Here is a 24,225-nt window from a genome sequence, read left to right as displayed (position 1 = left end):
AGATTGGACCTCATGCTGGGATACATCACCAGCTGCCCTGAAGTTGGGGGGAGGGCAGAGACCCTATTCCCCACATCCCATCACTGTACTCTTGCCTCTAAAAACTTCACCAAGCAGCTGACCCAACAGGCATACACTACAGTTATTTTAATTACGCAAAGGAGAAAGAAGCAAAGCCCAGTCTCATTGATTATAAGAAAACCTAGGCAAATCTGTTCATGCTTGAATCCTGTTGCCTTCCTTGGAAAGCTACTAACAGTGTGCTGAATGTGTTTGCTTCCCTTGTTTTCACCTATTATTTATTATTATTTATTGGATTTCTCCCCCGCCCATCTCCCCCACAATAGGGGACTCTGGGCGACTTACAGAAAACATTAAAACTATAAATATACCTAAAACACATAATACATCAAATGAGAAGGGAAACAAAAGAGAAGGGAAAGGAGAGAGACTGCTGTAGAAAAGGGATTAGACATGTAAATAACACCTATTCCACTGCTTTATTTCCTAGACTAATGTTAATTAATACTTATTACTGATAATTTATTACCATTAATTTTCTTCTGCATCCAAGTTAAAAATCTAATATCTATATAACAAGCAACATAACCATTCACCTATTGTGTTAATGTTCTGAAAAAATACATATTTGCCACATAGCAGAAGCCATGGGCAACTGCACAAAGGGGGGATGGTCAAACGTGTTGCCATGCCTGCTTTGCCCCTTTTGTTCTTGCCTTAGGACGCTGCATGCAAGCACATGTCATGACACAAGTTTTGTCACGTTCACAAAAGCACCATTTGCTGCAGCTGCCCACGGTATCAGCATCTGCAGGGGAGTGGTCAAAATGGGCAACAGGGCAGACATGGAGCCATGATGCAAGCCCTGCCTCTTGATGGGTATAGGATAATCAAATGAGTATACCAGATTCAACGAATCCGTTCTGAGAAAATGGTATAATTTTCTTCCTAGATTCCAACATTTAATGCCAGTCTGCATTAAAACATACACTAATCCCTGCAGCTAGTCCAGTATTTCACATAGTGGAAGGCAGGCCCTTTCCTCTTTTGCTTTGAGAGAAATTGGTTACGACTCCTGGCAAAGTGGCTTGGAGAAGGACTTGGGCAAGCAACTACCATCTCCATTTCCTCTCTCTAGCACCCTCTTGGACTCTCTGTGGGTACCAAGGCATATAGAGAGAGGGAAGGGATGGTTAGCTTTCAGTACTTACTAGGCAGGGCTGCCTATGAGAATTTCTCAGGGGGGAGAAAAAGGTTAAACCTAAGGCCAAAATACTCTGAGGACATTACTCCTGGGAAATAAAACAGTAGCAGCTCCGTTCAATCTGACTACTTTTTATTAAGTGCTACAACCTGGACGCTAAGCAGAAATAAAACCAGGCAGACTGTGCCTATAATCTTGCTATCCGAAGACCCAACATGCTGGGGGAAATGGAACTGAAAATTACCTGATGCCAGTTTACAAAAAGAAAGTATTACTCAGTCCCAGAAGGTTAAATACTAGTTGGTATAATCTGTAACTGTACAAAATAATTAATTACCTTTTAAATTTACACAAGGGAAAGCTTTATAAAGGAAAGCTGACTTATGACAAGAGTGCAGTAGCACTTGGATGCTGGATTTCTTAGGTTATCTTTTATGTTCTTTTAAAAATTTTATTTTCTTTTTAGTCTTTTCCTAAAAGCCGTTCAGTTAACTAGAAAAATGAGACAGATAACTGGGATAGCTAGACTATCCATACGAAAGGAAAACAGTAGATCTTTAAGTGAGAGCTTTAATTCAAAAGCCAAACAACATGGTTATTTAGCAACTGCTGAAAGATGGTCTTATTTGGATAAACAATGCCTTGTGCTACCAGAATTTCAAGGATCTTCCCCAAACTATCAGAAGAGGCCTTCTGACAGGCTGAAAGAGCAACCTGGGATAGGAGGGGCCAAGAGGTCAACTCACCCAAGCCGCAGAACTGCTTAATCAGAACACTTAGAAGACTTATATTTACAGGTAGTTCCTGGGTTAAGAACACCCGGTTTAAGGATGACCCATAGTTAAGAATGGAGCCTATTATAGCAAAATTCAAGTTAAATGCACAATGGTTTGAGTTCATTACACAATATTACTTATACAGTTTACGGCTTACATAAAAATTTGACTTGAGGACAGATCTTGGGAACAGAACTCATTCTTAAACTGGGGACTACCTATTTAAATGTCTTAAAAATAACCTTCCCCTTTAAACACAACTTTGACTATTCAAGGTGTGTTACGCAATCTAAAATAAAAAATATGCTTTTCGACTTACATATTAGTCTCACAGACTCAGTCACCAAATTTCTGGATTTTCCCTTTTCTAATTCAAGCTTTAAATTAGTCTATACAGCTTTACATTTGGTCCAACTTAACATTCAGGAGCTGTAGCTCTGAATAATGACATCCAAAACACTGCCTGCCAAATAAAACACTGCCTGCCAAATAAAATGGACTATGCTAGATTTGCAAGTTTCTGTCCAAAGGTTACCAGGATAACTGTAACAGCAGAATTTTAGGAGTGTGGAACAAAAGTTATTACAGGCTGCTTATATGCATCGTGTTTTAAACATCTGACATTCCAGCACATTAATACTGTATTTATATTTCTTTATATAAAAACTTATAAAAATATTGTACAAAAATATATAATGAACATAGGGCCAAACATTTCAAAGAATTATTTTGAAAATTATACTGCACACATAAATTTAAAACATTGGTTAAATCAGCACAATCAGACTTCTGAGACCAACTGTCTGGAAAGCCTTTACATAAAAGTATACTTTAAGAGGTAAAAAGTACTCTTAATATCATCACAGGCACTCTCGCTGCCCATTAATATCAGGTCCCATACTCCATGGAGAATCAATGACTATTTCTTCCTTCTAACTACTAATTAATACAAGAACAATCCTAGTACAGATGCTTTTGGGTACAGACCTGACACTACTTGGCCAAAAAACAGAATGTAAGGCGTTGGAGACCATACAGTCCACTGTCTGAGAAAACAAGAAAGGAATTACAGTGAAACTTCAATTCAGCAGACTGAAGGAAGGGGTGACTGTTACTCCCAAACTGCATCATTCACGTGATGACATCATTAACTGAATGACATAAACTGATGCAAATGATAATGTAAATTTAACTGTCTCAACCAGACTACTTCAGGTGCAATCAACTTGTCCATTATATTTATTTCCAGACTGAAAATTAGTCTGTTGCATCTGAAGTTTGCTAAATGGAGTTTGTTAAATCCAGCTTTCAATGCATATTACCTGTACACCCTGCAATAAAATAATGATTGCCACACCAAGAAAGGGCACCCTTTCTTCTATGGGTGGAATTGTGCTGTGCCTGTTTACACATGCATGCATTTTTAAAAAATTATTTTGGAATACAGAGGATGATTGGGGTTTCAGCATCAAAACACTCTTTAAGAAGGGATGTTTAGTTCTACACTAATTCTCTCTCCCCTCATTTACTATTCAGGCAAGTGATAACCTGGAATATTAGTAACATTTATTATTTAAATTATTTAAAAATATGATTTGTCACTTATTTCTGTAGTTGGATAATAAAAATTTCCCAAGAGGCATTGAAACTTTATGGTCTAAGTCTCATTCTAAATATTTTTAATTGAAGCTTCCATGTTCAGAAAGATTGCTTACATGCGATAGTCTGGATAATTATTTCCCATAGAGTTTGATTCATTTTGAATGTAGAATATGTATTAATAGTTGGCCAGAGAAAGAAGATACTTTCCTTTGAATTGCATAAGCACATGAGGATGGTTTTGCAGGGTTCGTAAAGAAGCAGCTTGCTGAAAATTATGTTTTAATAAATACTACTACTCCTTAATTCTCTTCCATGGTAAAAAGTAGTTCCTTCCTGGCTTCCGGAGGAAGAAATGGGGGAGACTGAAGATTTGGTGAAAAGCAAAGCCAATGACCGTGGTGGAATGAGACTGGTTCTTCAATAATTCCTCTCTGGATAAGGAGAGGTCTTGAGATCACCCACAAGTGCTCCAGGAAGCTGCTCCTCGCAAGGAGACTACAAGATAGTGGTCTCTGGTGGATTTTCAGCTCTGGGACATGAGGGAATAGCCATCTTGCTGAAACCTCAGTCAGCACCTTTGAAGGGACACTGGGTTCGCATCCTTCCTTTTCTAATCACTTTAGGAAATTGCTTGTTAACTGCTTTTCGGCTATCAGGAACCACCATGCGTTTCCTTCAATCATTAGCAAAAGAATTTTTAAATACAAGTTTAAGGACTTAAAATTTTTGGGGGGGGGAATAAACAGCAAAAGGGTGATTAAAACTTTGAATTTATAAAGCTACAAATGGGCTAGGGTCCAGATAAATTTGAAATAAGATTTTGGAATTAATTATAAAGAATCCTTCCTGTGGGAAAATGATTTTGTTTCGCATTCTTTTAAAAACATCATAAGATTTAAAAAACTGGACACTAGAGGAAACTAGAAGGAACTAAAGATTACAATTAAAGAAGAAGAACACCCAAACTCGACTTACAAATACAGAATGAAGCAAAATATTTTAACAGTGGACATATTGAAGGGTAGTTTTGAACAATGGACCTAGAAGTTAATTTTAAGAGCGTCTGCCTCTATAGACAGACTGTGTTTAAAAGATGTTATGGAAGAGGAACAAGATTGAGATTGATTTGAAAGTGGATTTTAAAATGACAGGGTACAAGAATGACATTGAAAAAGATGTTACACTGGACATACAAAAGAAACCAGCTGATGTCTTAATAATTAGAAGGGATATACAAACAATAAATGAAGAGAGTGACCTGGATAATTTTCCTATATTGGATTTACAAAAGAGACTTGTTAAACTTTTGCAGAATCTCATGAGGAGGGACAAAGAAAAAATGAAAATAAAACAAGTTCTAAGACATTATTCGAAGGGACTAAAGATCAAGATTGTTAGAAGTAAAATGAATATAAAATTGGTTTATTTGATCAAGGTTATGTCATGGCTGACATAAGGACTGAAATGATGAGGCTTTAAGGATTTGTTTATAGATAAGAGATGGGATATGGGGAAGAAGAGGTCATTTGTTGTATTTTAAGAGAAGGTGATAAAATTGTTTATACTTGTGATGAAGGTGGGAAGACACTTTTTTATATATTTTTTCTTTTTCTTTACCATATTCTTATTTTTTCTTTCTTTTTTCTTTTTCTATTTTTTCTATTTTTCTTTTCTGCACCTTCTATTTTTTCTTTTTCTTTTTTTAGTTTGTATTGTTTTTTATTATATAAAAAAATTGGAGATTGTCTTTATAAAAGAGGACTTTCTCAGTAATGCTCATCCTACTATACATATATACTGCACAATGGGCTTTGGAATTCTCTTAGGGAAACCTGGCTGACATCCACTTACCAATTCTTCAACTTCAGCCAAGTGAACTTTCTGTTTTCTTAGGCTCTTTTAGATCCACATTTTCATCCTTGCGGTTTGGTTCTTAATTCAGATTCCTCTCCACTCGTTTGATGCCTGCAGTCAATAGTAGCTACCTCTGAATTTTTTAAGTTCTTGATTTTATTTCCTGCTCTTTTATTTTAATGCTTTCATAATTTGGTAAAATATGAATTTTAAGCAAAAATATGTTGCTTACAAGATAATATTTCTTTTCTCTAATAAGGACTAATTTTTTTTACTATATAGGGTTTGAGTTTGTTTCCTTTAGGTTGTTTTGGTTTTTAAAAGTAATCCTTTAGTAACATGTTCATATATTTTTGTTTATATCTTTAGTGCTTTTTTGTCCTGCAAGACTACAGAAAGTCTAGCCTCTTCTTTATGCATGCCCTCAGAGCAATGCTTATAGGGGAACTGAAGGAGTAGTTAGCCACTTAGAGTTCCACCTTCTTTAGGCAATAGATCAGGGAAAAATATGTGTGAAACTTGTCTCCAGTTCATGCCCTTCCCAGATTGCCAATCATGGTAGTTGCTTCATTTCAGCTAAGGGCAGCCCCATCTCTGGTTGCTCCACATGTGCTTGATCTACCAGCTGGTATGTTCTATAGCAGCTCTTTCTTAGAGCTATTTCAATTATATCAACCATATTTAATTAAGAAATGCCGGCTCAAATAAAACTCCAGCAATCTTTTTCCCCTGATGACCAACTAGTCCCAGGAAGTCCATAAGCAAGGTTTTGAGGGCTATTCTTTTTCCTAATTTTTCTTTCATTCTCTTTCATTCTCATCATAATTATAAATAAGTTGCCTCTGAATCTGGAAGATCTATACAGTAACCTTAGCAAAGATACTGTATATTAACAGAATACTCTTCCATAGCTTTAAAAATTCTCTAAGCCAAATAGCCAGTACAGACTATATCTTTCTGAGCAAATTTTACAAATACTGTAGGTTCTGGTTACGCAAAGTCTTCTCTCTTTTCTTTCTGAATGTACTATCCAACAATTTTATACAAGTGTTCTGAATTCTAGTTTTAAAGGGAAAAAAAATCTTATAGAAGGAGCAAAAATCCATTCATGATAGGGATGCATATTCTTGCTGTAGTTTGAAACTGTATAGTAGTAGTAGAGCATATACTTTTCTTTTACAGAAGGCCACAGATTAAGTTTTTTCTCCTGACTCAGAAAAGTATAACAGTATGCAACCATTCCAAACCAAGGTAAGGTAGTATCTAGTTCAATGTTGTCCAAACTTGGCCACTTTAAGATGAGTGGACTTCAACTCCCAGAATTCCCCCCCCCCTGCATGGCTGGAGAATTCTGGGAGTTGAAGTCCACTCATCTTAAAGTGGCCACATTTGGACAACACTGATCTAGTTAAACTGAAAGAAGTGAGTAATTGCACTATATTGCTTCAAGTGTCTTTTGAGGCTTTGCAATAAGAAAAGGGTAGGGAGTGAATTAACTGGCTTTGTTACTTTTCCTCCTATTTCTGTCTTTGTGCCTGTATCTATCTACAGACTTCACCCACAGTTACACTATATCGCTTACACCTGCACTGTTTTCTATCCTATCGGATGCCACTAATATGAAGACACAGACACAGTATTTTTAAAAAAATAAACTTCTGTTTTAAGAAGGTATAGTTTGGATTAATTCCTTGATGGAAAAAAGTTATCTATTTATGATAGTATTAAAGAAACATGGCCTCAATCTATTAAACAAAAATGTATAAAGATTTAGCATTATTGAAAAGCCAGCAATAATAAACACTTCCTTATTCTTGCTGAAGGGACTCTTTATATAAAGATTTAAGTGGCAATTATGCTAGTGCTCAGTTTTTAGATTCTCTGCCATAAGAGACATTGTTGAACTGTACAATGTGGGTACTTATCCAGTAAAACTCCAGAGGAGCTGCCAAATTCCTTTCAACAAGGACTCAGTATCAGCATTTCAACTGTGGCTTGTTTTTTGTTTTTATAAAGATAGATTCAGTCTTCTAGCTGCTACAGTAAAAACATTTCCCCATGCATAGTGTATATATAATTACAACCAACTACCACTAAGGCTAAAGCCAACGATGCTCTGATTCCAGTTAAGAATTCTTGTTTCATTAACGGTTCATATTTTTGCTGAGTTACAGCTATTACACATTTCTATAAAACAAATGCTTCAAGGAACTAGCAAAAAGAATAGTGTAGACTCTGCCTGCTTGTATTTGCATAGGCTCCCTTAATTGGATTTTTAACAAATTACGGCAAAGAACACTGCATTACTAATGATTCTCACTCTCAGCCCTCAGTCTGAGATCTCTTTCCCTGCAGCCATTCATATTTCAGCATGTCTAGATATTAACTTGACCCAAGTCTTTTGAAATCCTTGCTTCTCAAGAATCATCCCACTTCCTAGCCTATCTCCACTTTTATAAAGACCAGAAGGCAATACTCTCTCAATCAACACTTTTCTAGAGTTCTTGGAAAAGGCTTTCACAATTTGTGGCCACTGACCATGTATGATGGCCTATCAGAGGCTTAATAAATCTGGCTTTCCGGATTGTCTGACACTTGAAAAAAAAATTAATAACATCTTATAATCTGCAATACATAGTTACTGAAGTGAATTCAAATGTATGGGTCTGTACCTGTATCTATGTCTAGGGTGCACAAAAGGTCAGGCCCCAAAGGCTAATCACAGTAGATTTTATTCATTTTTTTTTGCAGAGAAAATATTATTGTACTTAGGAATCTTCAAAGGTGATGCATCAAACGAGTAAGGAATGCTTAGAAAATGGCAACTAATTTAAATATTTAATGTAATAAAATAACAATTTTTATAATAACAACAATAAAGCACCTGCCACATAACACCCCAGACTTAACAATTGTTGATAAAAAAGACAAAAAAGTCACAATAGTGGACACTGCAATACTTGGAGACAGCAGAATAGAAGAGAAAGAACTGGAGAAAATCACAAAATACAAAGACCTGCAAATAGAAGTAGGACGAATGTGGCAAAAGAAAGCAAAGATAGTACCAATAGTTATAGGTGCCTTGGGTGCAATCCCAAAACATCTGGAACACCATGTGAAGACCACTGACATTGACAAAAACACCATCAGTCAATTGCAAAAGGCAACTTTTCTTGGAACAGCTTATATCCTGTGACAATACCTTTAACACCATCAAATGACAACATCTGCCTATCCCAGGTCCTTGGCAAGGACTTGATAGGTGGATAAAAATGTCAAATCCAGTTTAAACATCTGGCTGACTATGTGACCAACAATAATAATAAAATGTCTATGGGGCCTGACTTTTGGTAAAGTGTCTGTGTGTGCGTGTGTGTAATAAGATTTTAAGGAAGGAGGGAAAGGATTACTCCAACTCAATGTGAACAAGTGGATTTTGGGTTCTCCTCTCTATAATTCAGTGTGCCCATTCCTCTAAGCACTTAAGTCAGTGTTGTCCAAACTTGGCCACTTTAAGATGAGTGGACTTCAACTCCCAGAATTCCCCAGCCAGCATTGAAGTCCACTCATCTTAAAGTGGCCAAGTTTGGACAACACTGACTTAACTAGTGCTTAGCTCTATGATAAGCTCAATGTTTTGCTTACCTGAAGGCAAGCATAGGTACCAATATTGTAAAAATGCTAACTGAGAATCTTTTATGACTAAAAACTGCCAGTGGAATAGATGCACCCTGGATCTGAGCCTCAGTCAAAGGACCCATTCCTCTTCTTACAGGACTATCTATCTATCTATCTATCTATCTATCTATCTATCTATCTATCTATCTATCTATCTATCTATCTAATTTGTATAGCCATCCATCTCACATGAAGTGACTCTGAGCGGTGCACAACAATCAAATAAAAACAATTAAAATACAATCATTATAAAAATATAAAACAATAATTATTAAAATCTAAATATATTAAAAACAAGATATAGAAACCATGGGCACAGAGAGAGTGAAGATATCAATAGTGGAGCCATCTTAAGATGTTATTGGTTTCCTCTGACAAACCGTATGTTACACTGGCTCTTCAAGCATAATTGAAAGGCACAGAAAAACCACTTCTGGTTTGAACATCAAGGGCCAAACAGCTTGCCAATTCTGGCATAACAGTAAGCTATGGTTCATCAGAACCAGGAAGTTAGGTATTATTGAGAAAAAGGAGAGAGTATATAAGTCAAAGGGTCAGATCCAGTAGACATTCTTAAAGCCCAGGAAATAATTCTCTAAATTTACATATATTTCTTCAACATGAAGAAATGTAATACAGCTAAGGATATTTAGAAATATTTTCTAAAAAAATATTTCACTGAAATTTTTGAAGACTCACCCTTCCTTTTCCCTAAGAGATAAATGAAGCATTTCCCAGACTATGACAAAGAATGTGAATCTCTGTTATATCCTATGAGCCATGGGAAAAAATATTTCTACCGTTACCAGACATCAGTTATAAAACTAACAGCCCAGTCCTACGCATGTTTACTTGAAAATAAACAGAACTGAGTTCAGCCTTAGTCCTTAATGTGAGTTAGGTCTTGCTGCATTTTTAAGTACTAGAGAACAAGCAGGCTTGAACATTAACTATGTGAGCAACTGATAAAGCTTTCAATTTCATTCAGTGCAACATTTTATAATGTTTTCACATATACATTATAGGAGATGTATATGTGAAAACATTCACAATCATTCTTGAAAGGAAACAAATCGCCCCTAGGCTGCACAGCCTGAATATGTTTTAATCTAAAAATATGAACACAAATGCACATTTTAGAATCAAGAAAGAACACATTTTCTGGATTAAATATTTGTGTACACCCTCACCCTAACCATTAGTGCAAGTCTGCATACAGCTTTTCAGTCCCAAACATACTTATGCATTGCATCTGGAACAAATATCTTGTTCCACAACTAAGTTGCCAGCATACTGATATTTTAGATGGGACAAGGAAGGCAGAAAATGCACTGGTGTCTGTATTCACAAGTTCCTTTAGTACTGGACTGCCTAGACCAGGCCAAAGATGATGATTCTTCAGAATGAGCAATTTCCATATAAAAATAATGAATATGTAGAGATCTTAGTAAAGAAATGAAAAAATATATTACATAATATGATCTGCAAATCCAAAATATGGTTGACTGACAACACCTGATTTGATAAACAAATAAAAACATCAGGATGCTAGAACACAACACGTATAATTTTGAATTCTCACTTGTAATGCGCTAATAAGCTTTTCTGCATAATTACTTAGGTAATCGTTAAACAATAATAATGTTGCAACTGAACTATTCTGCTTGAGGCAAAGGGAATTCTTTATTATATTTAATTAAATTCTTCATTTAACGTAACACAGCCCTAATCATGCCAATCTTGTGCTAGCTCAAGAATTAAAAAATTGTTTGACACGATTAAAGCAATGGAGTAATGAAGTATTAGTTCACACGCTGTTTTGACTTCACTTGATATGCAATCCCAACAAGAAGTGGATTCTTGCTCACGTGCTTATTGATGTCCTGGTATATACTACTGAATACTCCAGTGTGGGTTAGCTACACCTCTAGAGCAGGTACATCTTTATGTAGATAGGCAAAGTCTTGACATCATATAGATGTAAAACTAATATGGAGCATATCATGAGACAAGATAGAAAGGAAATACTTAGTGCTGTGTAAGGTTCATTTACAGCAGTACAAATCAACAATAACTGGAACTCACTTCAAGATCCCACAGTGTACTTATTTAAAAATAATTTGTCACTGATGTCCATACTTCAATTGCTAATAGATTACTAAAGTAACAAAAATGTTGGTAATGTTTACAATGCAGTAGTGTGACTAGCCAAAAATCAAATTATATTTTGTCTCTTTGAAGTAGAAAAGCAAAGTCCTGATTGTACATTGAGATCCAGATAATTGTTTAAAATCTTTAAATTTTTAAAAAAATTGGAATGATTTGTTGTTCTTGAGATCCAAAGTATTCTCTACAATTTCCACCAGCACCACAATTCAAAGGCATCTATTTTTCTTTAGTCAGCATTTCAGATGATCCATCTTACAGCCATACATTAAAACTGGGAAAACCATGGACTTGGCAAAATGTCTTTTGTGTGTCCATTTGTCATAGTTTTTCTTCCAGGTAGCAGACATATCTGCTTCCTGACTACAATTATCAACTCAGTGAATGTTTACACCTAGAAGATAAAGTCTGTTATTACTTCAACTAATTCTCCACCTATTTGCTTTGGGACAGCATGGCTTGTTGACATGGTTTTTAAAATACGGAACAGCAGACTAGCTTTTTCACTCTCTTCTTTCACCTTTAACAAAAAACTTCTTAAATCTTCCAACCATCAAAGTGAAGTTGTTGTTTTCCCCAGCAAGTTTAATTCCAATTTCTTTTTATCCTAGTCCAGTTTCTATTTCTCTATATAGTTACCTAGCCTCTAATCAAGTATGCATAAATTAGAGATTTTTGCCCAGTGACACAGAACAGTATCTGTATAGTAAGATATGCTAATTACAACGCTTTTCAAAAACTGTTTTATAGTGGACAGTAACTTCATAATGATTCATCCCAAAATCTTTATCCCACATCTAGCTGAAAGAAATACTAAAAAAGAAGGAAGTTCTTACTCTTGGTTAAACAAAAAGCCTATTATGTCATTTTAGCAGCTGTGCAAAATATTGGCATGGTTAACAGACACTGTGTGTGAATAACATCCCAAAACAACAATTATTTTCCTTTCTTCAAAAATATCTTCTTTGGCATGAAGACATGGGTGTGCTACGAATTACATGAGCCAATTCTAAGACCTGCTGTACAGACATTCAGGTTAGTTTTAACATTGAAAACTACAGTATGAAGTACATAACTCCAAGCTGAACTGAATGGCCATAATGGTGCATATGTTGGCTTAATAAAATGATAACACATATAATAGATCTTCTTTAGAAGAAGACGCTTCAAATTATTATAGATTAGTTTAGATAATTTGCACATGCATTTTTATCGCCATCCATAAGACATTATTTTTTAAAAAATGACAGTGAAGATGCACAATATGGTAATCCCTTTTTTAAAATTGTTCCAATAGTTCCATATGAAGTCCATAAAGACAGAACTGGAAGCGGAAATTATTAGGTGTCTGCCCATTTGTTTATTTTTAAAGTTATCCGAACTTTTCTACTGGTCTTACATGCTCTTCTGACTAGTCAGTCAACTATGAGTGTGATGGCATTTTGGGTAGACTCAGAGCAGGAGAGGATATTGCCAAGCCATTACAGAAAAGATGTTTGAGTTTTGGGAAAGTAGAAAGCAAGAGAATGAAATTCAAAATAATGTTGCCTCAACTGCATTAGGTACAGTATAAGTTGAAGTAGAGAGGGACTGTGACAGGGATTCTGTTATCATACCTTAAGGACATTACTTTCCAAGACTCCTAGGAACTCCTGTTTCCTGACCTTGCCTACCTCAAAGGGCTAACAATGAGAAATGACTGTCTATATGGCAGTTAGACCACATACACTCTCTTCTTCCACAAAAAAGAATATATGAAATAGTTCTTCATTGCCTGCATTATCTTCTAGAGTCTTCTAAACCCATCTGACAATAATTGAAATATTCCATCATCTTGTCTAGTTGGGAAAAAATGGTCTGCTCGTTAAAAAAAATCCAGTCAATTTGCTATTCAGAGGATATACACTGACAAGAGAAACTCTTTTGCACTATTGACTAACAAAAGATTTACCACAGGACATATTCTGAATTTAGAGCTAAGTGAGGGTGACAGTCTATGCTCCTCCAGATGTTGCTGAAGTCCCAATTCTCATTAGTCCTAGTCATCATGGTCAGTGTCCAAGGATAATTTTGTATGGTGCAACTTAATCTAGTGACTATCTAACCCTGAGGTAAGCATCACATTCATTAAACTTACATTACAAATACTACAGGCTCTTTGGCTCAACCATTCTAATAGCAACAGAAATGCAAAACAGCCATTTGTTCCTGAGGGGTAGATACTGCTTTTGGTTTATATAGCTTGCATACTACACATTAAAAAGGTTCTTCTGTTCATTATGTGCCTCTGGGATCTCTAAGGCTATTCAGGAAGAACACACTTCAAAGTTCACATGTGCCAAATACACATCAAGAAAAATACTGAAAAATATTAGGTGGATGTTCCATGTCAGCAACTTTTAAAAAACATTTTAAACTCTGTCAAGAAAAGTCTCTAATATAAATAAAAGAGTAGAAAATCTAATAATATAAATACATACTACCATATTCTGTGAACCAAGCTGCCACTAGCATAATTATATTGAGTGCAGTGATCATTGGAATTTAAGCAGTTTTTCATTAGAATGAATTGCTAACACACTGAAGTGGCAACAAAAGACCGATCTTGATAGAAATTTTTCACTATGAGGGATTACATCCATGTTTTATTTAAATTAAATACAGCTGGAAGATTTTATCTAGCAAGGCTAAAAATAGACATCTTCCTATATGACAAGGGAAATACTTCTGCCAAACAATTTTCTCTTGTGAAACAATCATCTGCAGAGCAGTACAGTATTCATTCTCAAGAAAGAGCTGTAGAACATCTTCCGTCCAAAATAAGTAAATTCTCTAAACCAATATCTAAGTGTTAATCAGTTTTTATACAAAATTAAATTTTGTAAACCTAAGGAAAGAAAGAAGCTCAGCAATCAAGAGGACAAAATTAATAGTTTTACCTACAAAAGTGATGAACTTTTTTTGCCTACCTTCTCAAGGTAGCAGAATGTTAAAAACTTGCTACTGTTACAACTATTAAGAGATGTTTTTGTTAGTATGTGACTGACAAGATATTTCCTACATGTTCTGTTCCATATTTTCCCTATGCAAACAACACGGTTTCTATTGATCACGGTTTTTAATGAATTGTACCTAATTCAGTCTTGATTTAGATTTAATGGATTGTATTCCAACCATGCCTATCCATTGACAGACTGTAATTCTGAACAAATCCATATCACTCCACTCCATCATCACCCACATACGATCCAGAACGTTAGGGGATCTGGTGAAATAGTACACAGGGTGGTACACAAGGGAGGTGAGCAAAAGGAAGTCCTATTGTATGAGCGGAAATCCGTACATATAATATTGGATATAACATGCATCATGTGAATTTGTAAAAGGAAGCAGTTGAAAACTACAAATGAATGCTGTAATTTCCTTATGATTGTTACAATCAGATAGTATTTGCAAAGCTGTATTTTTAAGTGTTCTTCCAGTGTCCCCAAACTGAGTAGGCAATAAAGGTTTTATAAATGAAATTTGGAAATAACATGAGAAACAAATGCTCTGGGAATATTAATTGCTTTAATCTGTAGTTTCTTTCTTCTACAAATCTGTGGATGAACAGTAATTTTATTAATATATAGCACAGTTTGACCTTTACATTTTGTCACAAAAACATATTTCCATAGAATTTAAGGTAGGTAAAAGCATGGGATACATTGGGTTCAATCCAGATTTATTCTAAAACATGACTTAAGTCTTGTTTATTTTGACTGTCTAAGCATGACTAAATATGGAATTCCCTGCCAGTCCTCTACTAGTGGATTCATAGCGGAATGACCTCCCTCTACAATCACAATTTCCGTAGCATCAAAAGGGAAAGAATTATTATTACCCTTGTTCTGCTGACATAAGCAGTTCTGTCAGCAGAAGATGGGCACTGAATTTCAGTAATATTTATCCCATTATTAAGGCCTTCAGAATGCAGCAACGTAATTCAAAACTGTGTGAAGTGCTTTCACAAATCAGTTTTACCATCACTACTATTTACTTTGAAGAAATTCAAAGAAGCCCAGATGTTTCATTTTCAATTGATGGCACCAATACCACAGCAGTATAAACATAGTTGACAGATAATATTAATAAAGTAGAGCTTTCATTTGAATTTTAAATGAGTAGTGATTATTTTCTCAACTCTAAGTTCAACTAAGAATTACTTAGAGCTAAGTTACAGCTAAGCAGCGCCCACCTGCATACACTGCCACACTGCTCCTCCCCTGGCCCGCCCACACTCGGTAGCCCTCATGCACCTGCTAGTCTGCTTGTGAGCCACCTAAGGAAAGGCTTGTTGTGACTGGGACTTGCAACTTCCTGCAGGCTTCCCCACTGATTTTGCTTGTTGGAAGTTGGTAGGAAGTTGCAAGTTGTGGTCACATGAGGTCCTCACTTAATGATGGCAACAGGCACTGTCAGTATTTCATGTGGTCATGTGACATGATTTACGACTGCATCAGTTAGTGATGGAAATTCCAGTCCCAATTACCACTGTTAAGAGAGAACTACCTGTATTGCTTCCTTAGTATAACACTCTGCTGGGAGGTGCTGGAGGCATTTAAGAAAGACTGAAAGACCATCTGTTGAGGATGCTGTAGATCAGTGTTTCTCAACCTTGGCAGCTTGAAGGTGTGTGAACTTCAACTCCAAGAATTCCCTAGCCAGCAAGGCTGGCTGAGGAATTCTGGGAGTTGAAGTCCATACATCTCCAAGAGGCCAAGGTTGAGAAACACTGCTGTAGATGCTCAGTCCAGGCAAGACAAAGACAGCATTGATAAATGGTCCATCTATCCAGGTGAGTGGGGTTCACACTGTTCACACTGGAAGCTAGGAGTGCCTTTTCACTCCTGGTAACCTCTTTGCTGGACTACTGCAATGTACTGTATGTGGACAACCTTTGACAATTGTTTGTAAACTTTAGTTAGATCAAAACAGATGTACAAGATTAGTAACTCAAGACAGGCTGATGTGATTTTCCTATGACTATGCTCCCTCAGATATCCAGTCTGGCCTAATAAAAAGTAATCTCCTCTGGATGCCCTTACCAAGTAAGGGTGGGGGAGCTACAATGGAGAGGACCTTTTGAGTTATGAAATCGCACTTATGGAATACCCTCCCTCGCAGAGCCATGCCTGGTCATCACCATATCAGTTTTCAGCATCATGCAAAGGTGTTCTTCTTCTCCCAAGGATTTCTATACATTTGTCAGCCTAGCAAGGTAGTCCAGACAGGAAATACGACCAGATGGACTAATTCTACTTTACTGTAAGATTACATTAACAGACTCTTGCAAGTCTGAAAGTACATTTATCTCCCTTTGCCTTTACAGGCCAAGAAATTAGAGAGGGTCCCTTCTGAGTCGTTTGCCACACCCACATTCCTTCTGTGGGCTCAGCTGCCTCTTGTCTGACCATTCCTCTGGCTGTAGCTCTTCCCCTGTCTCCCAAGGCCATTCCCACATACCTTACAAAGTTTAGACTCAGTATGGTTTTAAGTGCCAGCTGTAAGCTGGAATAGTGGACCTTAATATTGCCAAATTATTTATGAATTCCATCTTATGGTTTTACAGATTAAAAAAAATGCTTATAGAAATTTTTAACACTTTAAATAACATTGTAATTTTTCAGAAGAACTTCTTTTTGGGTGCAACTTAAGAGGATTTTATTTACCCATATATAGAATCATATCTATGTCAGCACATGCAGCTATTATTTCCAGAATATCAGTAATGGTTTAGCTAGGAGGAGAATTTATCTGACTTACTTCTCTGTAAATGTAAGTATAATACAAAGAAGAAATTAATTACAGGGCCAGTAATATTTCTGTTTTGTATCATATCGTTTAAGTGAGTAATGGTGCCTGAAACAAATATGAACAATTTAAAATTAAAAGAAAATCCTCCTTCCTTCCCTTCCCCCTTCCTACATATTCAATTCAAGCTATACATCAAAGAAATTAGGGAGATAATATAATGCAGAAAGGTATATGGCATTGCGGACATGCGACCTCAACATCAAGTTTGGATAGAGACTGCAAGAGAAAAGCAACAAAGACTGCATCTGCTAAAGAAAGATGCACACACAATGGCCTATAAGACCATCTGATGCAGTTAAAATCATTCCTACATGTTTTTTTCCATGTACGAATATTTGCACAACATCTATTTGCTTATAAATATATGTTGGAAATAGCAGACGTAACCCTGATACCCTCCTGACATTTTGGACCAACTCTTACTAGCCCTAATCTACTTAGTTAATAACAAGGAACTGTGGGATTGGTAAGTATTCTGGGCCACTACCATAATGGAGGAATCAAATTGGTATATACAAGAGAAACACAGTGTAGGTGTGCACCTCAAACATAAAAATACACAGAATAAAGAAGTGTACTTTCTTTCAAATTGATCCACAACATTTACACATTTTGCTTTGGGCAGCTGATCTTTGTGTTCCATGGAAATTGGCTCTTGGAAACATTTTCGAGGATACTGATTTGGTAAAAAATTTCAAACAGAGAAAGAATGAGAGAAAAATAGTAAGCAAGATCAAATGAACATTAAAACTGTATAGCAAAATAGGTCTAGAGAAATTTGGTCATCCTCATATAATCAGAAAGTCCTCAGTGAAGACACAGTTTATTAGGAAACCAAGTTTGCTTCTCCCGAAACAGTGAGCCTTTTCAATTTACAGAGCCATTCTACCATTCGCTCTGGAGTGGTATGATATTGCAAAACTAAAGGCATTTAAAGCCATTGTGAGCCCAGCAGAACATAATTGATTTCCGATCATTTCTGCAACAGCTTGAAGAGTGGTACAAATTTCTTCCCATGCTGGGAGCACAGCCAGAGGTGGGATAGCCCTGGATCAAGATCATATATGGTCTTTGGCCTTTGGCCTTTCTGAGCACATCTGCAATTTCTGCTCTTTCTCTTTTGCCCTTTTTGAGACAAAGGAGTCTCAGATTGGCAGGAGATTTATGACCACGGATTTCTCTTTCCAAGGTTAGGTCTCTCTCCCTGATCACAGAGATGGCAATCCAAAACAATCCACTGGTCCGTACCATATACTTCCAGGAACAACAGGAGCCTAAGAAGATTCTCTGGAAGAAAAATTGGCATCAGCAAAATAAAACAGAAATCTCTATAGTCCTACTGGAAGATTTAACAGAAGGAACATACAGAGTTGCTGCAACATATATGTGTTTCTACCGATGTGAAAAACATTATATGCCAAGAGAAGTGCATGGGAGAGTACTCTGAAATTGTCACAACAAGTAAAAATAAACAAATCATCCTAAATAACCCAATGGTGAAAAAACATTCAGATTCATGGTACAAAATACCTGACAGAACAAATGCAATTTCTCCTGAAATCTATACAAGACAACCAAACTAATTAATCAACCAATGCCCTTGCATACATGATATAAAGTTTATGTCATGCTACTAATGAAACTGCATATTAAGGTACATTTTGAGTTAGTAAAAATAATGCTTAGATACAATGTATAATATGCACTGGAAGTGACATCTAAGTTCACACTCTGTGCCTGACAAGTCCAATGTACAGGAAGCCCCTAAGACTGAAGAATGCTGTGTCCTGCAAGAGCGGTGGGAATGTAAGGAAGTAATGATGAGAGCATGGGAACATCAGTTATGAACTTTCACATACGACAAAGAGAGGATGTAACATGGAGAATAAAAGAAGGCAAGCCTCTGATTTCAAAATCTTTTTTAAGAGTCAAACTCATAATCAAATGCAGTCATATATCTGAACTGATATTCAACAAATTGTTCATGTCTTCCAAGAAATGTAGGTGGATTGGGAAGGGATTTGCTTTCTATAATTGTCTTACAGCAATTTCCATGTTTGTCTTTTTCTTGAAGGAAAATGTGTATTATTCTAGATCATTTGTATCATGATTCCAGACTCAAGCTCTGGATCTGTCAGAAGACCCCCTGGATGCAAGTCCCTCTGGTCACAATTCAACTTCTAACGACAGAAGCACAGATGGGACACTGTAAACTACACCAATAGCCAGACAGCCAGCATTTGACGCTAAAGGCAGAATTGTTTACCTCTGCTCCCTTTTCTCTAAGTTTCACCCCTTGCTTTGCAGAATCCCTTTAAACCAATTGTGACTAACATTCTGACCCGTCACCATTCACCCCGCTTGTTTGTATCACATACAGGCCACTATCCTGCACCGTACACATGGCCTATTTTAGCCTAAGTATTATGTTGGCTGAAGGTACAAAGCTATATCTAGTTTCTTAAAACAGAACAGAAATGTATTAGTATTCTTATCAATTATCAAAAGATAAAATTAGCTAATATTTGTATGCTTTTCTAAATATTTTAAAATGTCATAAAAAAATCAATATATTTGTATTCTGATCCTATGCATGTGTATCCAGTGGAATTTACACCTTACTACCAAATAAAGTATACACTGGAATGTAGCCCCAGTCCTTCTCAGCCATATTGTCTATTCACATGCTTAAAGAATGGAACCTTTCCCTACTTTTGTTTTCTTCAAATGTAATCATTCTTGGAATATCTGCTTGGAACCAATTTGGCATGCTAAGTGAAGCAAGCAAAACCATTAGTGCTCGATTCTGCATGCAAAACCATAAGAGAAAATATGCAGATTAACAGCCAACACTGTTGGTTGTTACTGGAAAGAGGAAAAAACATTTGAGACACTAGATTCTGATTCAGCATTTTCCACATTCTTATCCTTCTCTTCATCCTTCATTTATATAGACTTTTTCAGCAAGTAGAGGGCCATAGTTGAACAAGGCTACACAATGAACAACAAAACCATTTACAAATATAGTATTTCTGTCACACGTACATGCATATATCCATCCACACACACACTTAACTGAATTGAGCCATAGTATCCATTTTTGGCTGTGTGATTACAAGTTTTAAGTATGAATATTGAGAGGAAAAATAAAGGAAACTGTGTGGACTACAAGAAAAATCCATATAAATTACTTATCAAACATACAGCCTTTTCAAGTCTTAATTTTATCATGTCTTCAGTACCAAGTTGGCTTTTCTCCATTCTGCTTTCTGTAACATCTTGACTGATGAAGAGATTCAGAGATTTTGAGATCTTATACATTTTTGTGATTTTCAAGTTGGCTTAAAGTAGTGTTTTAATATTGACTTAGAATGTTTGGTACAACCAAACTATACATGACTGTGATCATGGCTATTTAAGTCTAAAGTTAATTTTAGTTTGGATTTTTTATTTGGCAAGATTCATGAGTAGGTGATCACAACCAGATGTTCCCACTACAGTTGATCCTAACCTTAGAGTGACATAGGTATTTATATTTATCATATGGATCATTCCTTCTGTTATTTTGTTATGTTTAGCTCATTTTAATTACTATAACATATTTAGAAGGTTTTTTTTCCTTTACTGTACATTCACTGTTTAACGTAAACTTTTTTTTGTATTTCACCATTTTTTAACAAATACCATTTAAAATATCCAGACACTCTAAAATTAAATCGATTTGCTTGATACATTTCAACTAATGTTAGGCCCAGTCTTGAAATCACCTTTGTTTTCATCATCATATGGGACTGATGAATGCAATCCTCTTAATTTTCCTTGGAATCCGAACAGCGTTCAATATTATCACCCATGGTACCCTTCTAGAAAACTTGTCCAATAGGAATATTGCTGTGTGAGGTTTGTCTTATGCCTGGAGATTTCTGGTCAAGCTTATGGCGTTTATTCTTTCGGGCTCTGCAGAGCTCTATCTCATGTTATTTAACAGCTAATGAAAGTTAAATTGCTCAAAGATCTAAAATGCAGTGCCAGTAGCTTTTCTTTTTTATCAGTTCCTGATGAGGCAGTGGAAGTACCTAATCATTATGATACTACACTGACCTGAAGATCAATAAATTAAAGTTTAATCCAGACAAGACTGCAATACTGTTAGTGAGTGGTTCATCAATCTATGTAGATGTCAGTCTGTTGTGGAAGTGTCTTCTGTAGCGTAGACTGCCATTAACAGCTTAGACTGGTTTACCAGCTACAACTTTATCTAGATGGAAACAGCTTGTTATCCACGATTGTGATCTCCAACTTCTCATTTAGATGATCACAACACATTATGTGTAGGGTTGCCCTTGAAGATGGTCTGAAAATGTTACATAGTGTCTGGAACTAAGTTTTAATAATATTTACTAAAAGGAAAGCTGGTCCACCCCCCTCCCCCAAATTATTTACGGTAACTTTAAAATAGAATTACCATCTTAGGTTTGTTGAAAATATGACAATGGAGGCAGACTATATTGCCTTTTGTAGAGGAGTGAATAAATACAGGATCATCTTCCTTTTGGAAAAATATGGTATCTTCACTTCCCCTAGTAAACTTCTAAGCCAAAATCAAAATGGTAGTGCTAACCTTCATTGCAATGTTTCAAGGACTATCTCTTCCCATATTTTTCTATCTGAGATCATCATCAAAGGCCTGCACTCATAACCCCCAGCTATGTAATATGCTCCTGAGAAAAGCCAACTGTGCTATTTTTTTTCAGCCCCAGGCAAAAAATGTTTAATTTTCCCTTTTAATTGCCTATACTATTGCTGCAATCAGTACTCTTATTTAGGGGGGGATTTTCTCTGCTACTTTAGATTCTGTTACAATTATTGTTCTGCTATGATTCTGTATTGATTTCAGCTGTGTTGGCTGAGAGAGACTGTTAGGAAACTAAACAATTTTAGAAATAAATGTCAACTTATTTTACTGATCCATCATCAGAACTGTATACAGATTTATGGGAGTTCTGTTATTCTGTTACTCAACGGCATTCAAGAAACTGATCTACATTAAACTTGCCTAAAAAAACTTCATTTTATTCTTTTTTGTACATAAGGCCAATATTACTACACTTCAAAAATCATCACTGCCAAGGACAAATATTAAGAGACAATAATCTATTTCTCTACCACTACCAGCAATTTTCACTAATCACTAAAAGTCTCTTTTAGTTTTAATAAAAGTCACTAGCTACACTTGCAAGATACTTCAGTGACCTGTCACATCATTATTTTTAAAAACAGCTATGTGAAGACATTCTAAAAGGCATGGTGCATAGCAATCAACACTTATTAGTTCTTATCACTTAACTGGTGTTGGATTCCTGAATAATTCCATGCAAATTTACATATGCTTATTGGAAGCTGGAGATGGAAACTATATTCAGTCAAGCTCCACAGGGTGGAGTCTCATTGGAGCTAACAACATCTCAGTATCTCAGCACTGTACAATCTTTTTTCTGCTTCAGTGCGGGACAATCCCCCTTGAAAGTGGCATTTGCTTTCTGATTATTATTATGCTTGAATCTCTGCATATTTGACAGCTATCACCAGAAATGCCACTGGAAGAGATTTCAGATGGGAGGAGGCCCAAGCAGTGAGGAGACCAACCCATTTAACATAACTGATTCCAGAAGGAAGCTGTGAAAGGGGGGAAGCTGGATCCACAAGCAGCTGTTTAATACACCCATAAATGAGAAAAGGAGCTAATGCTTCTTCCGCCTCAAGCCTATCCTTTCCAGCTCAGTGCAGAGTGAAGGAATAATTACCCCCCCAGTAAAGTATCTCTCCTATGGGTCCTTAGGGCTTCTATTTCCATAGGCACATGCGCAGTAACTACCCCAGCGCTCTTCGCCCCACTCCTCATATAAAGAGAAGACCCCGCACGCCGACTAGCCTTCAACCCCGCTCCTGCGTATCTTGAAATTGTGTATTACCAAGACTTCGGGGAGAGATGGGGTGGGCCATTTGCATTCCCTCCCCCCCAAGGCTTAGCTGGATGAATGGACATGTACGCCCAGCCCCATCGGGGGGAAATGGGTGTTTTCCCCCCATCTCCGAGTCAGAAAAAACAGAACAGCCCGACCCCAGGCGCCGATTTCACGCCGACACCTTCGTTGCCCGTCTGGGGGAGCCTCCCCGGTCCGAAGCGGCGGCGCAGCCACCCAAGCTCGGCTTTCTGCACCCCACCCGGGGCTCAGCCGCCTGGAGACGGCAGGGGCTCCTCCGCGGAGCCTCCAAGGGCGAAAATGGTGGGGGAAGGCGGGGTGCTTTGGCCTGCCCTCCCCTCCTTTTCCCGGGGTGAAGGGAAGAGGGTGCTCACCGCGGCGGGGGCGGCGGCGGCGGCGGCGCTCCTCCTTCTCCTCCTCTCCCAACGCCCTTGTTGCTACCGGCGGCCGCTGGCTTGAGTGGCGGAGCAGGCGGCTTCCCTTCCCTTCCCTTCCCGCTGCGGCTGCGCTGCTCTCGCTCGCGCTGGAAGCGGAGCCAGACGAAGGTTCCTCCGCGCGAGAGACGCCTCTCCGCCGCGCGCTCCCTCGGCGCAACCGCAGCCACCGCAAGCGTCGGCGAGCCCCAACCGGCCGGGGTTTCTCCTCTCCCCGCAGTCGGCGCTCACTTCCGGCGCGCAGGCCTCGCCTGCCTCACCGCGCCTCCCTCCTCCTCCTCCTCCTCCTCCTGCACGCCGCTGCAGGAGGGAGAGCGGCCAGCTCCCGCCTAGCTCCATTCAAACGAAGCCCTGCGGCCCCTCTGGCTTCTCTCCCGCCACCAGAAGACTGTTCCCGAGCCCTGGGCAAGCGCAAGGGAAGAAAAGAGCGTCTCTGGGCATGTGTAGAGCTCTTTCGGGTTAGCAGCCACTCAAGGCTAGGGCCACCTTTGGCAATCTGGGGTGGCGTGCAAAAAACGGGCAGGATAAAAAAGCATGTGAAGCAGGACAACGAAAAAAATGATTATATTAAGTAAATGCAGCGGATGTAGTTCTGGTTTTAGTATTTTAGACACATTTAAAACTGCAGCTTGCTAGCGCTTTGGGAGGTG

At 37.5% G+C, this 24,225-nt stretch overlaps 1 protein-coding gene across 2 annotated transcripts in view; it reads right to left on the bottom strand.

Moving 5' to 3' along the window:
- The window catches only part of RAPH1 (Ras association (RalGDS/AF-6) and pleckstrin homology domains 1), a 79,870-nt gene extending 56,040 nt beyond the window's left edge, over window positions 1-23,830 (bottom strand). For both annotated transcript variants that reach the window (XM_088135646.1, XM_088135647.1), the window contains exon 1: window positions 23,516-23,830. The gene's annotated coding sequence lies outside the window, so the exon portion shown is untranslated. The remainder of the gene's footprint in view (window positions 1-23,515) is intronic.
- Between the last annotated feature and the right edge of the window lie 395 nt (window positions 23,831-24,225).

The sequence above is a fragment of the Python bivittatus genome, unplaced genomic scaffold (assembly GCF_059951505.1).
Source record: "Python bivittatus isolate LINGU-HERP-01145 unplaced genomic scaffold, Pbiv_v1 ctg000200_np1212, whole genome shotgun sequence".
In the NCBI taxonomy this organism is placed as follows: Eukaryota; Metazoa; Chordata; class Lepidosauria; order Squamata; family Pythonidae; genus Python; species Python bivittatus.
The sequence above is the reverse complement of the archived record's forward strand: the minus strand, read 5'-3'. Positions and strand labels throughout refer to the sequence as shown.